This window comes from Harmonia axyridis, chromosome 4 (genome assembly GCF_914767665.1).
Source record: "Harmonia axyridis chromosome 4, icHarAxyr1.1, whole genome shotgun sequence".
Lineage (NCBI taxonomy): Eukaryota > Metazoa > Arthropoda > Insecta > Coleoptera > Coccinellidae > Harmonia > Harmonia axyridis.
The window spans coordinates 11,858,461-11,884,236 of record NC_059504.1 but is presented as its reverse complement, the minus strand read 5'-3'; the positions used below and the strand labels follow the sequence as shown (position 1 = coordinate 11,884,236).

Here is a 25,776-nt window from a genome sequence, read left to right as displayed (position 1 = left end):
AAATAATTGAAAGTTACTTTCAATTTTCGATATTTTTGATGATTCTCCAAATAAATGTCCATAAAGTCATGATAATGATAATTCGAATCATGATTCTTCTTACTCATCACTCAAACACATTGTTGGCTTCTTTTTGACCCTTTCTTCTATGAAGGAAGCAATAGCTAGGTGTCCTGCAACGGTGAGCGATGTTCCAACTGCTTGAGTAGTTGATACTTCTACGACCCCATTTTACTGGAAGAATCGCCGTGTGATGTTCTACACATCAGAGAAAAAATTTCCGCATCCAAATAAAAATGGACCTCTTTTGAAGTTTTCTAAAAAAAAAGTATTACTAACAAAATATTCGGCTGGACCATTCCATGTGTTCCAACCAGTATAGTAAGCTAAAAGTCCTCAATACCATATTCATTAGGAGAACAACGCAAAGACTCTCAATAACATATATTATTATCAGTTTCTCAGTTCACAGAAAACCGCGTTATACTTAATTCAGTCAATAACCACGAATTTCCCAATTACTCGAATTGAAATGAACCACAAGAGGAACACAGAGCAAATTACATCCATTTTCGATGCTCAATTTGAACCGCACCATAACCATTCCTCACGGAAGAAACATTTCAGATCAGAATTCTCATTACAAAGTTGTTTTTGTCCTTGAAACGCTCGTAAATTATGCAAATCAATCTCGTTGCTGTTTTGGTTCGGTCTGCAGAAGGAAAATTGCGTTCTCTCGCTCTAATAAAGAACCTGGAAATATGTCTGTTTGGCTCCGTCTAGCATGGAAATGATCTAGAAAGAGTTACAATTCGGGTTTATGTCTCATGAAATGCAATGAGTGGGGTATAATTTCACTTCGTTTCAATGTATATATGGAAAGTTCCAAGAATTGTTAACCGTGCATACAGGAAACATTTGGCGCAGTTTGTATTTTATCAGGAGTTATCTCATAATTAAACATGGTATAATAAATTCGTGGCGGATAGAAGGATAAACTAGATAAGAATATAACTTGACAAAAAGAAAAAGACCTATATATGATTGTAATACTTGACATTTGAAATTTCATGTTTGTCTATGTTTTTGTATTTGACATTTCTGTTTTGATTCTAGCGACGTTATACCTGATATTCTTGAGGTTAGTTTCAGGAGCTGCCTTGTTATTGTTTGTTAAATGTCCTTTTGTTTTTTAGCCCTGAAGAACGAGGAAATCGCCTCCGAAACGTTGGCATAAGTAAACTTGTGAGAAAAATAAAGCATTGTCCACATTCCTGAAAAGTTTTTTATATTATACTAGATAAGAATTTTCTTATCAATTATTCTGATCCTTGAATTTCTTATTCACAATCTGGGGAACATGATATTGAAGCAAATGAAAAAATTCTTTAGTTATTTCTAATAATACATTAGTTACCTATTCATAATACATACGTATTGATGCGAATTATTTTTAAATAATATCCCGAATTTCAATCTTTAGACAATTTGCAAAATTGAAAGTGAATACTTTGTTATCCATTAAAAGGTCCTATTTGGCTATGTTGCAACTGATTTCGGATGCTTCACTCTCTTCGTAATTCTTCACATTATGTTATAACTGAAACTGATCTTTTACGAATATGAACACACTAGTATTCCTTATCGAAACATTCTCCATCTGGACATTCTGCTCAATTGCAATTTTGTTCAACAGATTTTCTTCTAAATTTCCTCTGGCTAGCTCATTTGACTCCCATCCATCCCATCCCATGCTTAAAAGATATCTTCATCAGTGTAAACAAGAAATGTTGGTGATCATCTTCTCGTACAATGGCCTGATGTGTACCAGGATTTTTGAGATTAAGATATCTCGGGTATTTTTGAAAGGAAGCGAAAACCACATTGCTGAACTGTGTATCTACTTTTGCTGTAGGAAATAAAGAATCTTATGTGTGTAATATGATATGGTCTCATGATTTTTTTTTGATAATGTCACTAGGTCAATGTCAACTATTAGATGCAACAGCAAAATATCTTTTACTGTGAGTTTTTGTATCTGGAGTATTCACATTTATCCTGCTTTCCACAAACTTGCTATCATTTATATACATTATTTTTTACCAACTCATTAGTTCTACAAGCTCCGCCAAGTCCGATTAATGAAGCATTTAGGTCAGCATTCTACATTGTTTTTTTGATACATTATTAACGTACCATATCTGTCAATTTCCACTATTCCTTTCAATTGTAAACATGCTCCGAAATAGAATACTTGGGCTATAAAGATGAAGGTGCATATTCTCATAAAATACGAGTATTTGGATGTTTTAATAGTAGGAATAACAATAAAAACAAGCATGTTAATCGAATTTCGTGTACTATAAAAACCGAAATATCTCGATTTTCAAATAAAAATATCCAGAATGGAATTCCCGTTAAACTTAAAAACATCTCGAGCTTATTGAACCTGTGACGAGGGTCAAATCCTCATTGTGTAATTAATGTAAATCACTTGGTAGATTGCAGTTCATATCTCGCTCACGCTCTAACGGTGGCGTGTCTAAAGATTAGGAAGGCTTAGCTTAGCGGGAATGACTTGACATTTTTTTATACTTCTAGGCTTATGGCAACCCTTACTGTATGAGTAAGAACCATTATTCTAGACTAAAAATTCTTAATGTAAATTCGATTAATTATTTACCTCCATAAACAGTAGTTAACTTAATAGTTTCATGTCGGATACTTTTTTGAGTACTTACCTATGAATTTCTGCTGATAACACCGAGACCTTTTTATTTGCTTCTTGTGACAACAAATTCGAGGTGTTTATGCAGGGTGGCAACTCCAAAGACAAGCTTAAATGACAATAGGGGTCGAGTGATACATAATTTTGTAGGTTTTGCAATTCTGTTGAAGATAAACTATTCTAGTCATCAGCAGTCATCTTTCGACATTTGACAATTGAAAATAACGATAAAAATGAGATAATACAGGATTCAAAAACGCATTGAAATTCACAACAAAATTGTAAAATTTCCCATTCACATTTCGCAAAACTTGAGCACTTTTGGGTCGTTGTGAACCACTTTCTATGAAAAAAAAAAAAGTGAAACTGGTGGAAAAAATTGAGCATTTGCATAAAGACTTGAATATTCAGGCTTTTCAAGTACAATTAACACAAAAACTCTGGTTGATCACAAGTATTGCTGTATATTCGCTTCTTGTTCTTGTGTTCTTGAAATGCTTCAAAAAGATTCGGATTTTCATCCAAAAATCATCTTCAGTGATGAAGCCCATTTTTATCTCGTTACTCTGCGTTTATGAGCCAAATTTTCGCACTTGGGGCTCAGAAAATCCAAGAATGATTCTTGAAAAGCTTCATCGTCCTCAACGTGTTATTCCTTACTGTGGTTTCAGGCTAGTGGTATGATTAAACCTTAATTATTCGAAAATGAGGCTGGTATAACTTCAAAGGCGAATGGATTGCGCTACCCAGCTATTATCAATGACTTTTCAAGGCCAATTGAAAGGAATTGATGTGAAGGACGTTTATTTTCAATAAGACGGCGTTACATGCCACATAAGCAATGAAACAATCGCAATTTGGCTTGAAAAGTTTCCTGGACATGTTAATACTCAAAGAGATGATCTCAATTGGCCACCGATATCTTGTGATTCAACAGCTTTAGACTTTCTCTGGGTCCACGTGAAAGAAAAGATCGAAGTCAATGCTCCCCCATCGAGTCAAGACCTCAAAAAAGGAATTCGTGAAGTTATCGAGGACATACAGAAGCGAATGTGAAAATTGGTCATGGAAAATTTCTATTGGAGAACCTTTTACAACATTTTCCCTTACATTCTGAAAGATGTCAGGTTGTAGGTCTTTGAAGCCAATGCATAGAACCTTTCATTCCAATCCAATTATAAAAAAGCATAATTATTCAGAAAGTCACGGACTGAGTAAACCTTAATAGACACCCAGTATACAGGGTGGCCATTTGAAAACGAAACAGACGAGATTACAGACGAAATAAAGTTTTTCGATAGAAATGCTCGGACAGGTCGATTTCTGTTTCGAGGGGGACAACTTAAGATGTAGGTTACGGACGCATAGCGCTTCAACCCTTGCTACTACAACCCTCACCCCCAAATTTTGAATAGGGAAGATGGGGTGAGTGATACCTCATTTGAAAGGTATTTTTATACTGATTTCAGCACAGTAATTGTTTTTTCATTTTATGCATTAGTTCTCGAAATATTCTTAACTAAGTATTTGAAAATGAAGTGGTGTTTTCATGGCACTTGTAGTGTTCGACATTTTGAGCTTCAAAACAACCATGACTGTGGCTTCCTTCCTAACTAACTAACGCATGAATATTTCGAGAACTAATGCATAAAATGAAAAAACAATTACTGTGCTGAAATCAGTATAAAAATACCTTTTAAATGAGGTATCACTCACCCCATCTTCCCTATTCAAAAATTGGGGGTGGGGATTGTAGCAGCAAGGGTTGAAGCGCTATGCGTCCGTAACCTACATCTTAAGTTGTCCCCCTCGAAACAGAAATCGACCTGTCCGAGCATTTCTATCGAAAAACTTTATTTCGTCTGTAATCTCGTCTGTTTCGTTTTCAAATGGCCACCCTGTATATACCCATAAATCAAATTGGCTGAATAAAAAGAAAAATAATCGAGCATCTATAGTCTATAGAAACCATGCCACACACAAATTATTCTCCGCTGAAATACTCTCAAAACTACGAGCATTAACGCCAGACAAATTGTCAGCTGTCAATTCCATCCGTTACTTACTTATCCTCACTTACTTACATTCCAACGACAAAATGCGTTCAATGTTCGTTCGCTCCTTTCAAACCCAATCCATAATGAATAGCTGAATAGCTACTTCTCGACAAGAAGCAGGTGGAAATGGACTTGATCCAATTGGACTGCGAAATTTATTGTCCAAGTTTCGCCGTCGAAAAGCAAAAAATCTATCGAAATGGCGATATCGAGCCGGATGGAAATATCGAACGAGTCAATTTCATTTTCGACAGGGGAAAACTATTTGATTGCATTCGGAGAGGTGAATTTGGATTGGATTCGAAATGCCAGCGAATTTAACGGACGTCAAGGTCGTAATTTGCGATTTTCATCGAGCTTTCGGCGTTTTAGATAATAAACCTTGATCCGACCATCAGGCGGTGTGGGGTTATTAGTATTTGACGTACAATATGTCCGTTCTGGTTACGATATTTCAATTTATCATCATCTACGAAATGATCGAGGTATATTTCAATCGAGTATATTTTTTCGTAATGGGTTTTACTGTCGTTTTTGACATCAAAATTATTCAATTTTTATACTATTTTGATGTTGAAAATGACAGTAACACCTATTACGAAAATTTATACTCAATTGATATTCAGATCCAAACCCTGCAACGAATTTGAAGATCTGTTGAAAGTTGATTTGGGACGGTAATGTGCGTTCATAGAGTAGTTCGAACTTGACGTATATACAGGGTATTCGGTATTCAAAGTGATCCTTTAGAAGGATCAAACTAGAGATCAAAACAGGCTGGTAATTGAACTATGGAGGTTTTCGATTTTTCAAAGCATTTCTGAGTTGTTTCGGAAAAGAATCAATTGTGTTAAAACATCTAGATTGTGAAAATTCAGTTGGTGCTTTCATGAGAGCTCAAAGATGAGGGTTCACTCAAGAAAATAGAATGGTCAGCCATAACTCAAACCATTTTAAAAATAATTGGACACAACCTTTTCTCATAAAAATTATATTCATGAATAACTTGTTTCATTAGCCTCCTAAACATGTTCAAATGTTGAAATTTTTTTCGAGGTATCGGATAAAAAAAAAGAAAAAGAAAATGGCCACATCAATTATTTCAAAGTTGGTATGAGTTTTGGGCGACTATTCTCCTCCCTTCAGCTTTCAGGGTAGCATTAATTGAATTTTCACAACTGAGCATGACCTTGGAACCTTCGGTTTGGCCGTTGGAGTTGAAGCATGGCAGGGATATCCCCATGATTTTTTTCGCTTCGGATTATCGTAATGAACCCATTTTTCGTCTCCAGTCACAATGCGATGCAGAAATCCCTTCCGTCTTTGCCTTGCAAGCAGCTGTTTACAAGCAAACAAACGCCGTTCAACATCTCTCTGCTTCAACTCGTACGGCACCCAATTTCCTTATTTCCTGAATCATTCCCATGGATTTCAGGCGTTTTAAAAAGGCTTGTTGCGTCACTTCCAATGATCCTGTCAATTCATGTTGCGTTTGACACGAGTCTTGATCAAGTTATTCCTCCAATTCTGCACCTTCGAAAAGCTTCTCTCGTCCACCGCCATGCTGGTATTCGACGTCAAAATAACCGTTCTTGTAGCTTTGAAACTACTCTCGGCACGTTCTTCTACAAAAGTGCCTCACCATAGGTATTTGAAAGCATTCAATGAGCTTCAGCCGCAAAGATCATATCAAAGCAGAAAATTAAAACCTCCCGCAAATGACGAGAATTTGGCTCGTAAGCTGACAGGTTTAACTTTTGAAATTGTTTATTACATATTTTACAAATATGCCTCTGGGAATTGGAAGATTACTTGTCTTCCAGTCAACTTCTTATAGATGGAGGAGAAAGTATCAACTTTGTGTTCTTTGTTGGTTTGTTGATTCTTATCTAAATGAACTTTAATAAGCTGAGAACCATCCCACTTCACTCTTATCCCCGATAATTTCAGCTGTATAAATTAAGTCATCCAAAATAGTATCATACACAGCAGTTGATGTACTAGATCTTGGGCGCTTCTGCTTGCTCCTAGTCCTAGTTTCACGCTCATTTAAAATCTTGCGTTCACCAACGAAAACTACATGCCTACCACTGAATTTCTTCTCAAGTTCCCTGACCAAGTCGGATTGCAATTTTTGGAACTGTTTTAGTTTGGGCATGGGCACATAGATGATGATTGACTTTTTATTGTTGCAATCTATTTCCTTAGCCTTAGTAATATGGAGCTCCCTGAGTTCAGCTTTCAAATCAGAGCTATTCCAATAAAGCTTGAGCCACTTGTGACTCAAACTGATTGGGTTCAGCAATTCCAGCTTTAATTATTTTATTAGCCATCGTGACATCAAAGAGAATCGAGAATAACTTTATGATGCAGACACAAATCAACTAATATTTCGATGGCGTATAACTTCTACGATCTATTTATTTCGACTACCATTTACCGCTACAGCGTTCTAGTTTCTACACAACTATTGTTTCCGAAACAAATCAGAGACTTTCTGATAAATCGGAAAACCCATATAGCTCCCTCCACTTCTTACCCCTAGTTGACTGGACTTAATCTGTTGCAAATGAGCTCTAGTATGACCCCCACATAGGATCACATCGAATTAACAAACTCTCTGTATACTTCTGGTTATTGTTGATAAAATCCAATCAGTTGAATCAAAACCATTTTGAGAGAAGATGTGCACATGTAGGCGTGTTCGAAATGACTCGGTCTAGATTATCTAAATGCTGAGTTTGTGTTTTGTAGGAAACGAGAGTGCGTAAGGATCACATGCAAGTGAAATTTCAGAGTTTTCAGTCTTCCTTCCTAAACACGTTCCAAAAAACCCATCCATCTTGATTTCTATGCGGAACCAGCCCAAACCAACCAACCACGTAACATCATATTTCCTAGGTGCAGATGTACCTTATCTTATCTAGAGACGCATCCATAATGAAGGGGCGTCCAGAACACAGGACGGAGAGTGAGAAACTGCTAAATTTCTGAGTGCTCATACATTAGCAAGAGAAGATGGGAGCTCCAAGACATTCATTATTCATACGCTTATTAGGGACGCCGTGTGTATATAATTCAGGAGACCATTTAAGACGGATGTGTTACACTTTGCAGCGTCATTAAAAATTTTTCAGGGCTAGGACCTCGTTAGTTGTCGACCTGGATGTGGCACATAGACCTAGGCAATGAGGAAAGTTCAGAATGGCAGTTTGGTCGAGTTGCTAGTTTGGGTTCGTGGGATTCATTGTTGAACTTGAGGGGATGTCGGGTAGAAGTTTTGAATGAAAGTGTGAAAAAATGTTGAAACTAATTCAGATTAATTTTGGTATTTTATGTCTGCCGAGAAATAACTCGTTCTGTAGGATAAAATTATTTTTCTGGATATCTTGAGTTCGGATAATCCATAATACAATGACTCTGATTGACCTCTCAAGTTCAGTGATTTCGGCTTAATGTATGTCAGTTCAACGTCAAATATAAATAATCACCCTTAGTCGCTTTTCGGAATAGAATATTTCGGATAAATCTTCACGAAAAAAAATCGATGAAAATTTACAACATTTTTTGATAGCAACGCCTTTCAAAAGACTTGATGATATACAGGGTTCCAAAATGAGAGTTTCAAAGGAAAAAGAGAACTTCCTTGGATAATTATAAGAAAAAAATTTGTATGAACATGCGGCCGCAAACGCTTTATTTTCGTGTATTTGTTGTGATCATACTTTTTGTTATGATTAGGTATACCACTTATACCAGTTTATCGAATCCTTACCAAAACTCAAAATTAATTTATTTATCACACCTTACTAACTGTATCTTTATTATAAAAATTTGAATTTTCCTGAGAATCACTAGAGAATTGTTTGAAATTATGTCTCGAAATCTGTAGCAGATACGATAAAACTACAATGAACAAAAAGTGTGGTACTGGATCAGAGTTTCTTTTTACATTCTTTCAAACTACTAGTGGTCCTCAAAAAAATTCTGGAGGAAAGAAACAGGCCCTGCTCCAGAAAAATATCATCCTGTAGATTCGCATTCAAAATTAACATATCACATGATGAAAACTTTGAATAGTAATATATAAACCCAATTTAAATTGAATCTTGTGAAGGGAAGGTGCAATGAAAAAGAAAAATAAAAAAAATCAAACTTCAACACCCTGCATCCCGAAAACGGAGCATTTGCGGGCCCATATCTACAGGACTTTTTTTCTTATAATGATTCAAGGAATCTGGCATTTTCGTTTTACAGAATACTTTGTACACACACAAAAGTAAAACCGGTAGAATTTATCTATTGTCACGACAATATTGTATATTTCCTCAGAGTAATAAACATAGATAGAGGGAGCATATGTCAACTTCTGAAAGCAAATTTTGTCCCCAACATGAACTATCAAATTTGACATGAAGCGCGCGGAAATGAAAACATATCAGTGATACGATATTCAACTGAATTCGCGAGTTTCTCCACTAAGAACTCTCTTCTTATGTCAAATAGTGAATTAACGCTTCATATTAACTCAGAATATATTGAAATAAACACCTAAATATATCCGAAATTCAGAGAACAAACTTCAAGCGCGCCAAACGAAGTGAAACAACCGATGACACTAGGAGAGCAAAAGTTGCCAAACCTTGGATTTCAACAGGTAAATACAGAAAATAATAAATATTCTGCTTATTATAAATTCGACAATTAGAAAAAACATCCGATTCCAAATATTCAAATATTCATATTTAATCGGGGAACCTCGAATAAATATATTTCATTCATTATAATATACATTCATAACGATATGGTTAAATTGTGGATTTGAAAATATATTACAATCCGACAACATAATCTAACCATGTTGGGGATATGTGAAAATTGCGTATACTCCCTCTATCTATGTTTATTACTCTATTTCGATATTCTTCTCTAGCTGTCTTGCGTCAATCCTAGTTTTGGAGATCACTTATGTTACTGAATAAAATTATATGGTCCTCAACTCATCAAGGATCCAATTGGCGCACGAATGAAAGAACGCTTAAAAGCTTTTAACTTCAGTACTTTCCTAATTCAATTTTCATCAAATATTGACAATTCTAAATGAAAAATCCTAGACTGCGGGAATAACCGAAGCATAGGGTTAATCTCAAACCTTCAACCTCCAACGAAACATTAACAAATTCGACATAATTCCCGTAAATCTCCAAGAATAATAAACATCGAAATTTCCAACTCAAATAACGCGCTCTCGGGAAAATTCGGAGAAAATTGGGTTGTGAAAACAAACGTGGTTCGGAAAAGCCAACAATTCGGAATCGTCGCTCCTGTACGATATATTATACTTTCCTAGGAAAGTTTTCCAAACGAAAACAATGAGGTCGAAGTCAAGGTAGACGTCGAGTCGTGTAAATTGGATGGATATAGTCTTCCAGAATTCGCCCCGAAAGTTCTATAGGAGTCGAGAACGTGAAGTCTGAAATAATAGAGCCAGACAAATTATGTTCTACCAGGAAGTTTTCACTCGGAAATAATTGATGAAATTTTTTCATCAATCATCTGAAGAAAGTTTATTCTAATATAAGATGATAGTAAGTTATAAATATCCTCTGCTGACATAGGTGTGTCCTTATACCATAAAGCAACTGACCAGAGGCAATGAAGTATAGTCTATCCAAAGTCACTTGGAGGAAGCCAGAATAGTTCGATTGGACAAGGGTTATTCAAGTATCTAGAAATTCCTATGTGGCCAGCTAATTTATTGCCTAACAATATTTTCAAATGAACCCTGGTATTCAGCGGATCGCGGTATACACTTCGAAGGATCATCTAAGCGTTTTTATGGACTAGTTCAAGAGACTTTAGATATACTATACCTCTACTATGGGTACCGAAGTATTGTGGTTTTGAAGTAAATGGAAAAGCCTATGAACTTGGAAAGAGCATCATCACCTGTTGGTACTGAGATTTACTGTGGGCCTGGAAAAGACCAATATAAGGCATTGGTCCAACAACGGTAGTGGGGCAATAGAATAACCTTCTAGAGGAACTCTCCTTGTCTTGCTCAGGCAAAGAAATTTGTGGTGCTTTCACCAACCTATACCAGGAAGCTCTTGAAGCTGCCACGAGCTAAGCTTCGAGTAATGGTGGGACTGCTGACGTGGGACACTGTCGGTGCAAATATCTTTTATACTGCATGGATAAGTCAGCAGATGAGATTTGCAGACTCTGTGAAAAGGAGTTAGGTAATGATATACTTCCTGCATTGAAATAGACGATGGTAATATGGAACAACTTCTGTGAAACTTTAGAGGTCTAAGATAAATCGAATATCTTCTTCAATTTACCTTACTTGGTTGTGCTATTGGGGCTTGGTACTATTTCAGTGGACTTGGAAAATACCAATACAAGACAGAAGTCCAACAATGGGAGAGGGACAAAAGGAAAATCCTCTAAGAAAATACTTCGGGTCTTGCTCAGGCAAAGAAAATTTGTGGTGCTTTCAACGACCTATACCAGAAAGCTCCTGATGCTACAACTAGCTGAGCTTTGGGTAATGGTGGGACTGTTGAGAGGACATTGTTTGTGCAAATACCTTTTGTACCGCATGGGTAAGTCATCAGATGAGATCTGCAGACTCTATGGAAAGGAGTTAGAAACACATAGTGTGCAAAAGCCTCTAGCTGACTGGCCTAAGAACCACTCACATGGGAAAGTCAGTCCTGGATTACTCATGAAGTAACAGACAAGGCTCCTAAGGATGTCGTCGGTTCCGTTAACAGTAACCACGGCCTCCTTGGGTTTGTATGAATAGGTAGGGTTAAAAACAAAATATGCATGTTGTCGCAGTTTCTGGAAAGCTAATTGAGCCGTAACGACCCCGATTGAATGATAATAATAATCTATAAATCTACATTATCTCAGATCCACATGCAGGTTCAAACATTCTAGTCTTTTAGTTTTCAAAATATTCACCCTCGAAGTTCAAAATTATTCAGTTAATACAGTTATTCTACGAAACTATAAAGTGGTATGTCGGGAACAATAGAACCTACTTTCAACATAATGTCATTAGTCACTCTATTGGAATAATTTTGTTGTGGAAATGTGGAGGCAGTCGATGCTTTCAATCTTGCAAGAAAAAAAGCTTGACTTTATTGGAAAACCCATTATTAGATTCTATCATGATAGATATCGATTACTTCGGAGATGCATTAACAAATCAGGTTAGATTAGATTTCCCAGATTTATAGTTCAATTTGGAATATTGGCGATTCACGTCCATCAATAATTAGGATCATAATCCATCAATTAAAACCAATCAATTCATTGAAATACGTGCAGCTTCTCATCTACCATCATCATATTATTTCGTCAATATCCAGAACATTCCAGGATTGCAGAATTTCCGAAAGGGGTACGAAGCAGTGCACTTAGCCATTCTAATTTCTGACTCCTTGAGTGCGACCTGGCTCTCATCAAGCGTTCATTTGCTCAAACCACTTCGTAAGACAATTTAACACTTCGATACCTTCGCTTTCCGTCTTCAAACTTAGGAGTTTTAATATTTAACAGAAAACTTCTTGAGCCGAGAATCTGATGAGTGCTCCTAGGGAGAAAGTGTTGGCAGAATAAATCAAGTTCTTGTTTGTTCTCACCTTGTTTCTCAAGTCCTAGATGATTTTCGAGTTGTTAGTAAAGCTATAAACTCTGCTAGAGAAGGTATCTAATTAGTTTATCTACAAGCAAGTAAGTTTACCATGTTTAAGCGAAAATATTTGACGCCAATAATAGTTGTATCGGATGTTAGTTCTGAAGGCGATAAGATTTTGGGAATTGCTATATGTGAGTAGAAGACGTTTGACATTGCCAACTGTAACTCTTAGAGGCTAATGTCAAAATATAAGCGCAAGATAGTGTGCCATATGAAGTTCCAGCAAGCACGACATCTGTATGATGTATTATTACAGTATATAAAGTCACCAGAAACGGCCGATGAAGAAACGAATAAATGGTTTATATAACTTGTGAACGTTTGAAAATAACAACTCATTACCATCATTGCAAAATGTAAAAATAAAGCAAAATAGTGTGACAAATCAAGTTTCAGTAATCATGCCATATGTTTGTACTGTTATGGATGGTCCATATATTGTTTTTCATTTTAGAATGGAATATTCAATTTAAATTTTGATATCTCTATTCAATAACCAATATAATTTTGATTTTCCAATACTATAATGACTTTTATCAGGAGTGTTCAAAAATTCAATTTAGGAAATCAGAAAATTTGAACCTTCCTGAGAAAAGTCATAATAATATTGAAAAGTCAGAATTATAGTGGTAATTGGATTGAAAGATCAATATCAATAAATTCAATATTTATTCAAAAATAAAAAACAATATAGACGATCCATAACAGTTGGCGCCCAATGTGGGGCGCAAATTGTTATGAATTGAAATATCAAATTTAAATTTGAATAATCTATTCTAAAATGGAGAAAAATATAGACGATCCATAACAGTAAATAAATTTTTGGATATAAAGTTAGCCTATAGTTGATGAGGAAACAAACGGTTTATGTAAGTTGTTTTTTTACAAATGTAGTGTTTGTCAGTGATTCCTTCCATTGTTCGTGTACTGTGGATCCATTAAATGAATATTTCCTCTGATAGGGGATACGAAATATTCTTCTAATCATCTTAAATTATTCATTGATGTTCATTGAGCACGTACAAGGTTTTATAAATTCATATTTTTTTTTAAAACCCAAAAAAATGGGATACTATTATCCCCGATGCCTTTGTAATTTTTAACAATAGACAATTTATTAACACTAACGTCTTTTTTCAACACTTCAAATGATCTCAATTTTACATTGGTTTCGCCTGAAGTTAAATTTGCTCGTTCATAATTACCTGATTACGAATAATTATCCACACGCAAATATGCCATCTTGATATTCCGTTTCGGAAACAGAAGATTCATCGTAGTTTCTAAAGATCCATGTCGTGAGATTGTATAGTAGTGTGTATTAATTAATAATGTTAGTCTCCAAGGGCGTACAATAGAGGCGACGAAAGTCCTGATTATCAACAACCCCAAGCTGTCAAACGTTCACCTCATATCAAGGCTAGATATAAGGGATGAAGCAGACTATTAATAATTGTCTGATGCTCAACAAGTAACAGTAGTTCGAAATGGAAGGTATGCAGAAGCAGAATCTGCAGATTTTTGTTCGTAGTTTGGTGATTTTTTCACGAAAGAAGCGTCATGATATAGATTACACTTACTCCATTAAACTGCAGAGTGACATGAATTACTTTCAACACTCTTCAACTTTTAAACACTGTTCCACAGTCATTTACCACTCTTTTGGATCAATTTTCTTGAAAAAACGAAAAAGCATATGAAAAGGATAATGCGTGCTTTGAACTAATGATTTTTTCCCTCTCAATGTATGTTATTATACAGGGTGTCTCTTACAAACTTGCTATTATTTGAGAGATTTTTGGACTCATTTCACGAATATCGTCAACGTTCTAACTTCAAGTTTCAAGTTTTTTTAAAACCACATACTGAGGATATGTTAAGAAATTTGCTACACGTCTTGGATGCATCATGATGCAATTTCTGATGAAATTGAAATTCAATTGCTTTCAACACTACACTGTTTTCAACTGGAATAACTCGATTCCCGAAGCTACAATAAATAGACTACTTGACTAATGTCAAATATACCACATAACATTTAAGATCGAAGTTAACTTGTCTGCAGTTACCACATGGTTTTCCCTGTTTTATCTTTCGATCGGCATTTTATTCTATGTTTTCATTGCAGGGGGAGCGGTTTTTATAACACCTATGGGAAATACCACTCTGCCCGTAGTTTAAGAACACGCCATGTCTGGTATTTGTTTCAACGGGTAGATTATATCGGTAGATTTGAACCTACTATCGTATCGTCAAAGCCAGATTATATCCCTAAAGATCTGTTACATATCGAATATTCCTCTCACTTGTATTTTAATATTGAGTTTCGATGATACTGAGTATGTGAAAATATTGGGAATTTCATGCTTGGTTTATTATTTATTCTTATGTTATTGAATATTTGAATTCGTACAAGGAATTTGTATGGTAAATATAGGGTGTTTTTTTTTTCGAGGAATATAACTTTAAGTTGGCATTACTGTTCAAGATGGCGACCGATTTAACAGCTGTCAAGTGATTTATTCCCAGTTTGGTTTGGCAATTCATCATGAATAGACTCACGCCTGAACAACGCTTGCAAATAGTGCAATTTTATTTCGAAAATAATGGTTCTGTGCGGAATACGAATCGCGCACTACGTCCTTTTTATTTTGTTAAGCGATGAAGGGCACTTCCGGTTGAATGGCTACGTCAACAAACAAAACTGCCGCATTTGGAGTGAAGCTAATCCTCAAGTGTATGTCGAAACACCGTTACATCCAGAAAAACTGAGTGTTTGGTGCGCTTTATGGGCTGGTGGAATCATTGGTCCGTACTTCTTCATAAACGATGATGGCCAGAACGTTACAGTCAATGGTAATCGGTATAGAGCCATGATTACTAACTTTTTCATTCTCGAATTGAACAACCATGATGTCCAGGAGCTGTGGTTCCAACAAGACGGCGCAACATATCACACAGCTCGTGCCACAATCGATTTATTGAAAGACACGTTTGGTGACCGCCTAATTTCACGTTTTGGACCTGTGAATTGGCCTCCAAGATGTTGTGATTTAACACCGCTAGACTACTTTCTGTGGGGATATGTGAAGTCATTGGTCTGAGCGGATAAGCCACAAACCCTCGACCATTTGGAAGATAACATTCGCCGTGTTATTGCCGATATACGGCCACAAATTTTGGAAAAAGTCATCGAAAATTGGACTACATCCGAGCCAGCCGTGGCGGTCATATGTCAGAAATCATATTTAAAATGTAATGCCACAAGATTATCTTGCGGATAAATAAAATTCATGTCAATCGAATAATCCATCGTTGTTTTATTGCAATTTAAAGTTCTATAGCTCTAAAAAAAACACCCTTTATAAAAATCCAAAGAAATTTTCTAAAATCCTGATCTCTGCAGTATCATCGTAGTAATACTTGTTTTGAATGTTATAGTTGTATCTTATCAATTTTTCGAGCAATAAGTCTTTTAAATTTGGGGTTCTCAAGCTACTTTTTTATATCAAATTACATGCTGATAACCCCCATTTTTTCTCGAGGTAAGTTCTTGATTTAACACAGTTCAAAACATTGATACTCTTGATGTTGTTTTTGAAAATCATTGACATTGTAACACAATTTTCGGGATATTTGAGTTTCATTCCGACAAAAAAGTATTAATTAATGAGTAATTGGGTTCTCGTCGATAATTCTAGTTCATTTTTTAAAAACTTATGATGTTCTTTTGTGAATAAGATTAAGGCACACTCATCATGAAATATCAATTTCTCTCTGAATAGGTCACATTATTAGGGAGAAATTTAAATTCATGATACGTTGAAAGGAAAAATACCCTGAGTCAAACCTTTTCACGATACTAATGAAACGCTCTCTCTTTGTTAAATCAGTTTCTTCTGTTGGGAGTCAATGGCTTCTGGACTTAACAAGAGTCCTTCATCGAACCCTCTGGCCTTTCAAAGATCTTTTTCTTCCATTGGGGCGACAGGATCCCTTTCAAGTGGAGCAAAAAACTTTTAAGGGTATCGATTGATGTCGAGAAGAATTCTGGTGTTAGAAACTTCATTTCCCCTTACGTCCCGTTTTGAAGTTTTTATGTTCTCTAATGAATTTCAGTTCCAAGTTGATATATATATATAACAGTTCAACCAATAAATCCTGGGCCTTACCAGTAAAAACAATTTTCCTTGAAAATACGAATTTATTTTTCAACAAAGAGAGTGATACACATGAACTAACTTTTCAAACCTTCTTCTGTGAAAAGATGTAATAACGCCAGGTATTACGAAGGTGTTCTCTCAGTTTCAGGAACTGAAGTGGTTCAACGTACGAACTATTCCAAGTTATATATCTCAAGGAAGTACTTCTTGATATTTTTCAATCCCAAGAGAGTTTCTGTTGTTCCAATCCCACAGGAGGTGCGAGAATCCCGACACAATCCTCGCCGATAAATTAAATTCTAAATCTCAAATTAAACTAGTAATAGCTGAAATCTAAAACAAGGTACGTATCTTTACTGAAGTCTCTGTTTCTTTATCTAGATACGCGCATCCGTTGGCGCTTCATCGGCGACCAATCACCACGACGAATAGACAAATTACCCCGTCTTTGAAAATTCCAGTAGCGTAACATGAATTGAAGCATGCAAAATCATTGCAACATTTATATATTATTTTTATGATCAAGTGAGGTCAAAGAACCACCGCCGATGCTAAATGCTTCAGCAGCTGTTCACAAGCAAACAAAGGCCGTTCATTATCTCTCTGCTTCAACTCGTACGTCACCCAATTTCTTTGATTCTGATTAATTCCCATTACTTTCAGGCGTTCTGAAATGGCTTTTTGCGCCATTCCCAATGATTCTGCCAATTCTTGTTGCGTTTGACACGAGTCTTGATCAAGTATTCTGCATCTTCGAAAACCTTCTCTCTTCCACCGCCATGCTAGTCTTCGTCGTCAAAATCATCATTCTTGAAGCTTTGAAACCACTTCCGGCACATTCTTTCACTAATAGCGGCTTCGTCATAGGTATTTAAATGTATTCGATGAGCCTCAACTACAGATTTCTTCATATTGAATCAGATAATTCTATTTTGAAGGCGTAAGCCACAAAAAAAAAGGTTAAGACAATAACAAAATCAACATCATCAGCAATCTCTATTGCATACATGAACATATCGAAGAAAGTTGAAATTCAGAGAGGAATCTCTCATCACTCCTTATCAATAAATACTCCGAAGAATTTTTCAAGGAAGCATTGGAGGCCATCGAAAAGGGCATCAAAGTTGGTGGGGTGATACTGAACAACATAATGTATGCTCTTGGACAAGGTCATATTTGCCGAAAATGGGAATCTTCACAAAATATAATAGATGCTCTCTGTAAAAGATGATGAGAATACGACATGTTGATTGATCTCAAATTAAACTAGTAATGGCTGAAATCTAAAACAAGGTACGTATCTTTATTGAAGCCTCTGTTTCTTTCTCTAGATACGCGCATCCGTTGGCGCTTCATCGGCAACCAATCACTACGACGAATAGACAAATTACCGCGTCTTTGAAAATTCCAGTAGCGTAACAAGAATTGAAGCGTGCAAAATCGTTGTAACATGTATCATTATTTTCATGATCAAGTGAATTACCAAACGATATTCAAGCTCTACCAGAAGGATGGAAGAGTTTCAGCTAACAATGGGCAATACTTAGGAATGGTCGATTTGTAACCATTTAAAAAAAGGGGCAGAAACTTAGTTGCGCATCTCTTAAACACATCACCATCCTGCAGCATCGAATTCGAAGCAACGCCAAAATAACTCGATTCCAGCTGCAGCATTAAACGATCGCCATTTCGCTAAGAACGTGATACGCGCTGCACCGGCAAAGATCCGCCCGTGATCTGCATATTCAACGCCCAGCCTTCAGTCATCCAGACTCGTTAGAGAGATGAAATACATGTTGACGCTGCCTCTTCTTTTCCGAAAAATTTATATTCATGAGGGCCGGCTTTCGCCTCGCCGAAACTATGTACACACACTTCTCTCTGTTGCCATGCCTCCTCCATCTTTCCGACGCTATCTGAGCTGAATCTACCGTGAACCGCTGGCCCTATTCATTATTCGGCATCCTTTCGTGTATAAGAGAGCGACACGGTGTATTCAATACGTGATCGCGGGTTGCGTTGCATTTGTCAAGCCGAGCGATCCATCGGCGCCCACTTGGATGTTCGCTCACCCACGGTGGAAACTTGGCGTTTGCAGAGCAAACAGTCTTTGGTCCTTTGATTGGAGAAGTTGTCGATGGGGTTTCGAAGTTTGGGAGGTGTGGATGAGGAAGGTTCTATCTAAATTCGTGGGATGAACTGAATCTTTTCAGGGTATAGTATATACTTTGTCGCAGCCTGCTGCAACTGTAGGTAACGTTCATCTTATTCAGATATTCAAGAATGTAATTTCTGAATTCAATTTTCAATTATTATCTCAGTAATGGTCAGTACGTTTAAAATCTTCTACCCTTCATGTTTTGAAATCTTTATTTGAAATATCCCTTCGAGATATTATGTAGAATTGAACCAACAGCTTCTGACTACGAGAACAAAATTAAATTCATCAGTGAAAAGTATTCTTCGGGCATGAAAATCGCTCAATCTAGAGTACATTATTTTTGGTCTTGTAACCTTTCACTAAACAAATTCTGGTCCCAACTACTTTTTCTCGAAAATTATTTGACTTTATTCATCAACCTAGTCAACTTCAAGAGCACCCCAAAGCTTCTCTAGCAATTCTCAGCAATTTTTGTAGAAAGATACGTTTTTGCTTTCATGATAGGATTCATCCTCGACAATCTCTTCTTCATTAGAGCCAAATTTCGTTCCCTAAAGCATTCTTTTGAGGTCTGTAAAAAGTCAGTAACTACTGGGAGCTGGATCTGACAAAAAAGCAAGGTTATCAAGCAGGTGGAAGCGCCATTCATCCTAAAATACAGAAGTTATAACCTTTGCACATGCGATTTAGACTTTGATCGCTTTGAACGCCTTTCACCGACTGCTTTCCACTCAGTTGACTCTCTTTGACTCAGGAGTGTAATATGTTTCATACACTGGCCCATATTTACGCAAAAAATTCGATTTATTACACTTGAACAAACAGTGTTCGAATTCGACGATGCGTTTTTGCTTTTGATCAGCGCTGAGTAATCGCGGCACCTATTATGGACAAAGCCTTCTCAGATAAATGTTCACGCAAAATAGAGATTACACTGCCTTCTGATATCTTCAACTCCACCGCTATCTCAAGCCATTTTAATTCACGATTTCCTTAGTTTTTTTATGTTTTCTGAAACATCTGCCGAATTAGGGCTACCAGAGCATCGGTGGTTCTTCGATCACGTTTGAAATAAACATACCACCTTCAAACAGTTGATACCTATGAAGCAGAGTCTGATTAACACTCATCAAACCATTCCTCAGCTTTCACAGTTTTTTCTCATACAAAAACAGTTCAAACTTGACTCTATATACCGACATTTTGACGAGCATCTTTTGAAACTTCAGTTGCAAAATGGTAGTTACGGCGAGACAACTACATTTCCATTTTTTTCATTTTAGAGCTCAGAAAAATTTCGAGAACTTGTTTGTTTTCTGAAATATCTGGCGTATTTAGGCAACCAGAGCCTTCAGAATCGTCAGCGGTTCTTTGGCCCCATTTAAAATCAGTATACCACCTTTTAACCGTTGTTGTTGATGGAGATGAGTCTGATGAATGACCAAGTCGATTAGGAATTCACAGCTTGGCTTGATTCTCAATCTATTTGGCTTAGGCTTGACTTGATTTCTTTTTTGAAATAGAGACATAAATTGAGTCATTATGAATCATAACAAAATAAAAAATAATACAAAAATAAAGTTTCTTAATATTGAAAAACCTCCAGGCTTTGATTGATTTCATGATTTTCCGTCCAGGGTCTAAGATACATGAGGCATCTTATAGATTTGTCGCCGAACTCATTGCGGGTTCTTGTATCTGTAAGAGCAGCTCTGGAAAATTATCTTTCAAAAGGAGCTGAAGATGCTGACGTTGATAATAAATCCTTGGCCATTGTGGCCAAGATTGGAAAGATATTTCTGAAACTGCTGAAATCTACCAATAGATTTCATAGAAATGTGAAAAAACTACTAATAAAGTCACACTGATGAATGCTTCAGTCCCTAGGATTGCAGAAATATATGTCGTGCTTATCAAGTTCAAGTAATATCAAGTAGTTCGATATCAAGTCAAGCAATAAATATCTAAATTCAAAGCTAGTCAAGCTCAAGTATGTAATTTTTAACGAGCTTGATCTTCAAGTCACGTAGTTGTTCAAGAAGTCAAGCTACTTGGCTTGATGAATCCCTACCGCACATATGCAACTTGTTGACCAGTATGAACAAAAACAATCGCCCAACGACTTCATTCGTCCAAATACCATTTAAAAATGAAACACTTTGGCGCTCTCTGCTTGACTTTATGCATTTCTTCCTAGCACGTTGATATTACATCGTAGAAGACCAATTGCCAGCAATGCATGCATCTCTCGACATTTCAATTTATATTATTGAGAGAAAAAGGGGAATTTTGTTCTCACTGGATTTTTTATTTTTTTTTATTTATCTTATTGTTAAAATTGAAATTTGAGCAAAGAATTGTGTTCCTTGAAAGAAGCTACACCGAACTCTAATCATCCAGACACATCTCTTCCGTACAATAAAACTGCATTTTCCCGTAGAACTGCCTCATAAGGTATTCCAAAAAGCGAATCAAATATACATTCTCGATCTTCAGACATCCCAGCTCTATGTTCGACTAGGGAAGGCGTATCGCTCCGTCCCAAATACAAAGTTTCCCAATTTCGTATCGGAAACGCTAACGAATGTGTGTCAAATCCGTTCTTTCGACATCTTTCCTCCATTGTTCCATTGTACGGGTCTTGATGGCGTGATCGGTACTGCAATGAAAAATGCATGGAAGGAAATCTTCTTTCCGGAGTGGAAACGAAGGTTGACACTGAAATATTCAGGAGATTTCTGTGACACGGTTCGTGGTGCTGGGAATTCATCGATACTTCCGATAGAATCGGGCTAATTCGAGATATGGAATGGGTAATTTAAACGCGACGTTTGCTGATGGTATTTGAATTATTCATTCTATCCTCTTAGGTCGACGAAAAGTGTCTCTGTAGGAGTTCACAAAGGTATATTGTGTATATAGATATAAATGTAAATGGAAGATTCCTTATATACTTTGTTTATGAGATAAAGGTTGTTGAAGTTGGCATTTTTCTTTAAGTTTTTTCCCCGTAGCATCTGCACTTCACAAGATATATTTTTTTAAATCCCCCAGAACGGTCTTGACGTTAGTCATTCAACAGCAGATGTATCTCATTATCTATACACTCTATCAAAGTCATAAACCACCACCAGTCATACACAACAGCCATGACCTAACCAGGATTCGAACCCGGTACCTTCAGCACCACAATCGACTGTCAATCCACTGCGCTACCGAGGTATTCCACACAAGATATTTGATATAGATATTCCAATTTAAGGTTTACATTCCAATTTCGAATGCAAATCTCCTACAAATTTCCTGGAGTGTCTCCTTTTCCCCTCTAAATTTTTTTTTGATCAGCCACTGGTAGTTTGAAGAATGACAGAAAGAACATATGATCTGATATTGAACTTTTGGTTTCTTGTACACAGACATACAACTTTGCTTCCGCCGTTTTTTTCCAAAATTCGAGGCTTTCTTGTAAAAAACTGGGTATACATTTATTATTCGAAATATTGTCGATCACTGGCCACTACTTTCTCCCAGCTTTTCGTTTCAGTCGATTTTAACAACTCATAATACACTACGCCGAGCTGGTACCACCAAATACCGAGCATGACCTTGAAACCGTGCATATTGGTTTGGCCGTCGATGTGGAAGCATGGCCGGGATATCTCCATATTTTTATGTGCTTGGGATTATCGTTATGAACCCATTTTTCATCTCCAGTGACAATGCGATGCAGAAATCCCTTTCGTCTTCGCCTTGCAAGCAGCTGTTCGCAAGCAAACAAACGCCATTCAACAACTCTCGGCTTCAACTCGTACGGCACCCAATCTGCTTGTTTCTGAATCATTTCCATGACTTTCAGGCTTTTTGAAATGGCTTGTTACGTCCCTCCCAATGATCCTGCCAATTCTTGTTGCATTTGACACGGTCTTGACAAGTAATGCCTCCAATTCAGCATCTTCAAAAAATTTCTCTCTTTCACCGCCATGCTAGTCTTCGACGTCAAAATCAGCTTTCTTGAAGCGTTGATACCATTCTCGGCACGTTCTTTCACTAATAGCGGCCTCACCAAAGGTATGCTACATTGTATGTCTTTTATATGGGATTGAATTCTGGTCACTCAAATAGACAACTCTGAAGCGAATAGAAGCATTTGAATTGTGGGTCTGTCGTAGAATGATTCTTGGGCAGATGAGAGGGTGCTAGGAATAGAGCTATTAACATCTACAGAGAGACGGAAAACGACCTACTTCAGACACGTGATTATAAGTGATCAGTATCAATTGCTCCAGTTGATCATAAAGAGCAAAATAAAAGGTAAATAAGGACCAAGAAGAAGACAACACTCTTGGATGAAGAATAAAAAAGGCAGGATAGGGATTAATGTGTAAACATTGGTTCATACCGACGAAGAAAATACGACTTTGCCATGGCCATTGCCAATCTTCACTACAAGAGGCGCTAAAAGCCAGCAAAATTCTGTCGGGTCGATTAAGATAAGGAAAACTCTAGATGAGAGTATATTAGAGCCTGAAGCCGATAAAGTAGAAATTTTTTTATGATTCAAATATATAAGGCTAACTCGAAGAAGTAGATATTAATAGGATCTTGTACTGAAATTCCTCATCTCGAGGTTATCTATTAATACTTATGGCAACCGTTATGGATTCCGTCTTCATACCACTGTTGATAAACAGAAGATTTATGGACTCGATGGAAAAAACTGGCATATCTTCTATGCGAAAAAGTAAACCCAATTTCAGATATCTTCAACCATCTAAACGAAAACCCACTCTGAAATCCCCGTAGACAATGTCCAAAAAGCCTTAGAGCAACAGCACAGTGTTGCATATCCAAGTACCTACTGCAGAGCATTCGAGCGTTTTAACTCGTATTACACAACATTCTGCATGCACGTTGAGAAACTCGTGCAAGAGAACGAGATGCAAGATGAGATCTCCGATAAGCGTCGGTGTGATCGTTGTGAAAGCGCGTTTGTTGTACGCTGCGAGCCGGGTTAAGGACCAGACGAGTCATGGTCGTAGAGGGTCCCGCCGGCCGTCTTGATTCATGTGGGATCGAAGTACGGGGGTTACTTGCGAATTTTTTGCTTCTGGCGAATAAAAAAATTCACTTTGACCGACGATAATCAAAACTGGGTTATCTATGTTGTGGTTCGTATTTCACAGCCATGTTTCAATGACATATTTCAGACCGAAATGTCATCCGAAGCGTCACGTGTTTATTTGAAGGTTGGCCATTTAACAATATCGATCGTTTATCTACTGCTGAACGTGAGAAAATTGTGAAATCTTACTACAAAAATAATGATTCTGTAATAAGTACGTTATGGTCTACATAACCGTCCGTATGAGCATGTAATTGCTGAGACGGTGAAAAAATTCAAAGAGACTGGATTTAGTACTGACGTTTTAAGGCCCATACATCATCGAAATGCACGCTCGACCGAAAATGTTGCTGCTATGGGTGATTAAGATCCAAATTTATTCATTTGGGCCTCTCTTATGGTTCGATAAAGCGTATTTTGCATCTAGATTTGCATCATTATCCTTATAAGATCCAGTTGACACAAAAACCAAAGCCAGCTGACCATGGAATGCATAGAACAAATACCGATTGGGTGCTCGAACAACAACGTTTGGATAACTATCTTTCGCATCGAATTTTTTGTAATGACGATGCACCTTTCTCACTAGGTAGTAGGTAGCAAATTGTCGCATATGGGGCAGTGCAAATTTTCATGTAACTGCTGAGAGACCATTTCATCCACAAAGATTCACTACAGGGTGTGCAATTTGGTCTGGTGGAGTGATTGATCCATACTACTATGAAATTAAGAAGGTGTCACTCAAACTATCAGTTAACAAAACCACAACCAATTGATTGCCGTTTTTTTTGCCTGAAATTAATGAATTGGAAATGTGGTTCAAGCAAGAAGGATTAACAAGCTACACAACATGACCTGTTTTGGTTTTATTGTGAGAAAAAAATCCCAGGAAGAGTAATTTGTCGTTTTGGCGATGTGTATTGGCACCAAGATCTAGGGACTTATCGCTTTCAGGGAGTGTATTGGCTATTTATCATGAACAATTGTTCCTCAAAATAGCTGGCTATCGCTAATCAAAAGCAACAAGTCATCGTCGATTGCGAATACTGTTTGGAGCAGTTTAAGCGGTATAAACAGGATTTTTTGCGCCGATATGAGACAGTTCATGACACATAGATTCCCCACTACAATTCTAAGCAAAAAAGAGCGCCAGCTGAGTGAAAAGCATTCGGAGAAAGCCGTCCAAAGCGACCAAAACCTCAAATATCAGCTGGCAAAATTATGTCATCCCTATTTTGGGATATGGTATATTATTCATTGACTATCTTGACAAGAAAAAAATAGTAACTTATGCATAACATTATTGCAACGATTGAATGCAGAAATCCATATAAAGATTTGCGTGACTTTAATCTAGGAGTTCTAGTATTTGGGAGGTAAGATACAATTGAAAATAAGTCCGGGCAGAAACGAAATTTTTCCCAAGATTTCTTGACTGAGACCTGTCTACGAATATGAGGCGGATGTTTATGTTATAGCACTGGTAATCAATGTAAAGGTGTAGATCTAATAGTTCCACTGATAATTCTCATAGAAAAGTTAAGCTGTGCATCAATTTTATGAATATTAGCACTATTGAACCAAACAGAATAACAGTATTCAGCGGTAGAAAAAACCAAGGCCAAAGCTGCCGTACGAAGAGTGCTGGCATCAGCACCGCATGAAGAACCAGCTTATTTTTGAAGGATATTATTCCTCGGCCACAATTGAAAACATATATTTTCCAAGTGAACCTTGAATTTCAAAGATGAATCAAGTTTATATCCAAGGTATTTGGTAGTATAATTATTATTCAAGATGGAATTATTGAAAGGTAATTCAATTTTTGAAGATT

At 36.9% G+C, this 25,776-nt stretch overlaps 1 protein-coding gene and 1 pseudogene across 4 annotated transcripts in view; both read right to left on the bottom strand.

The window, feature by feature from the left end:
• The window catches only part of LOC123677412, a 350,465-nt gene that overhangs the window by 212,685 nt on the left and 112,004 nt on the right, over positions 1 to 25,776 (bottom strand). The window lies entirely within an intron of this gene.
• LOC123677414 lies at positions 6,541 to 7,118 on the bottom strand (annotated as a pseudogene).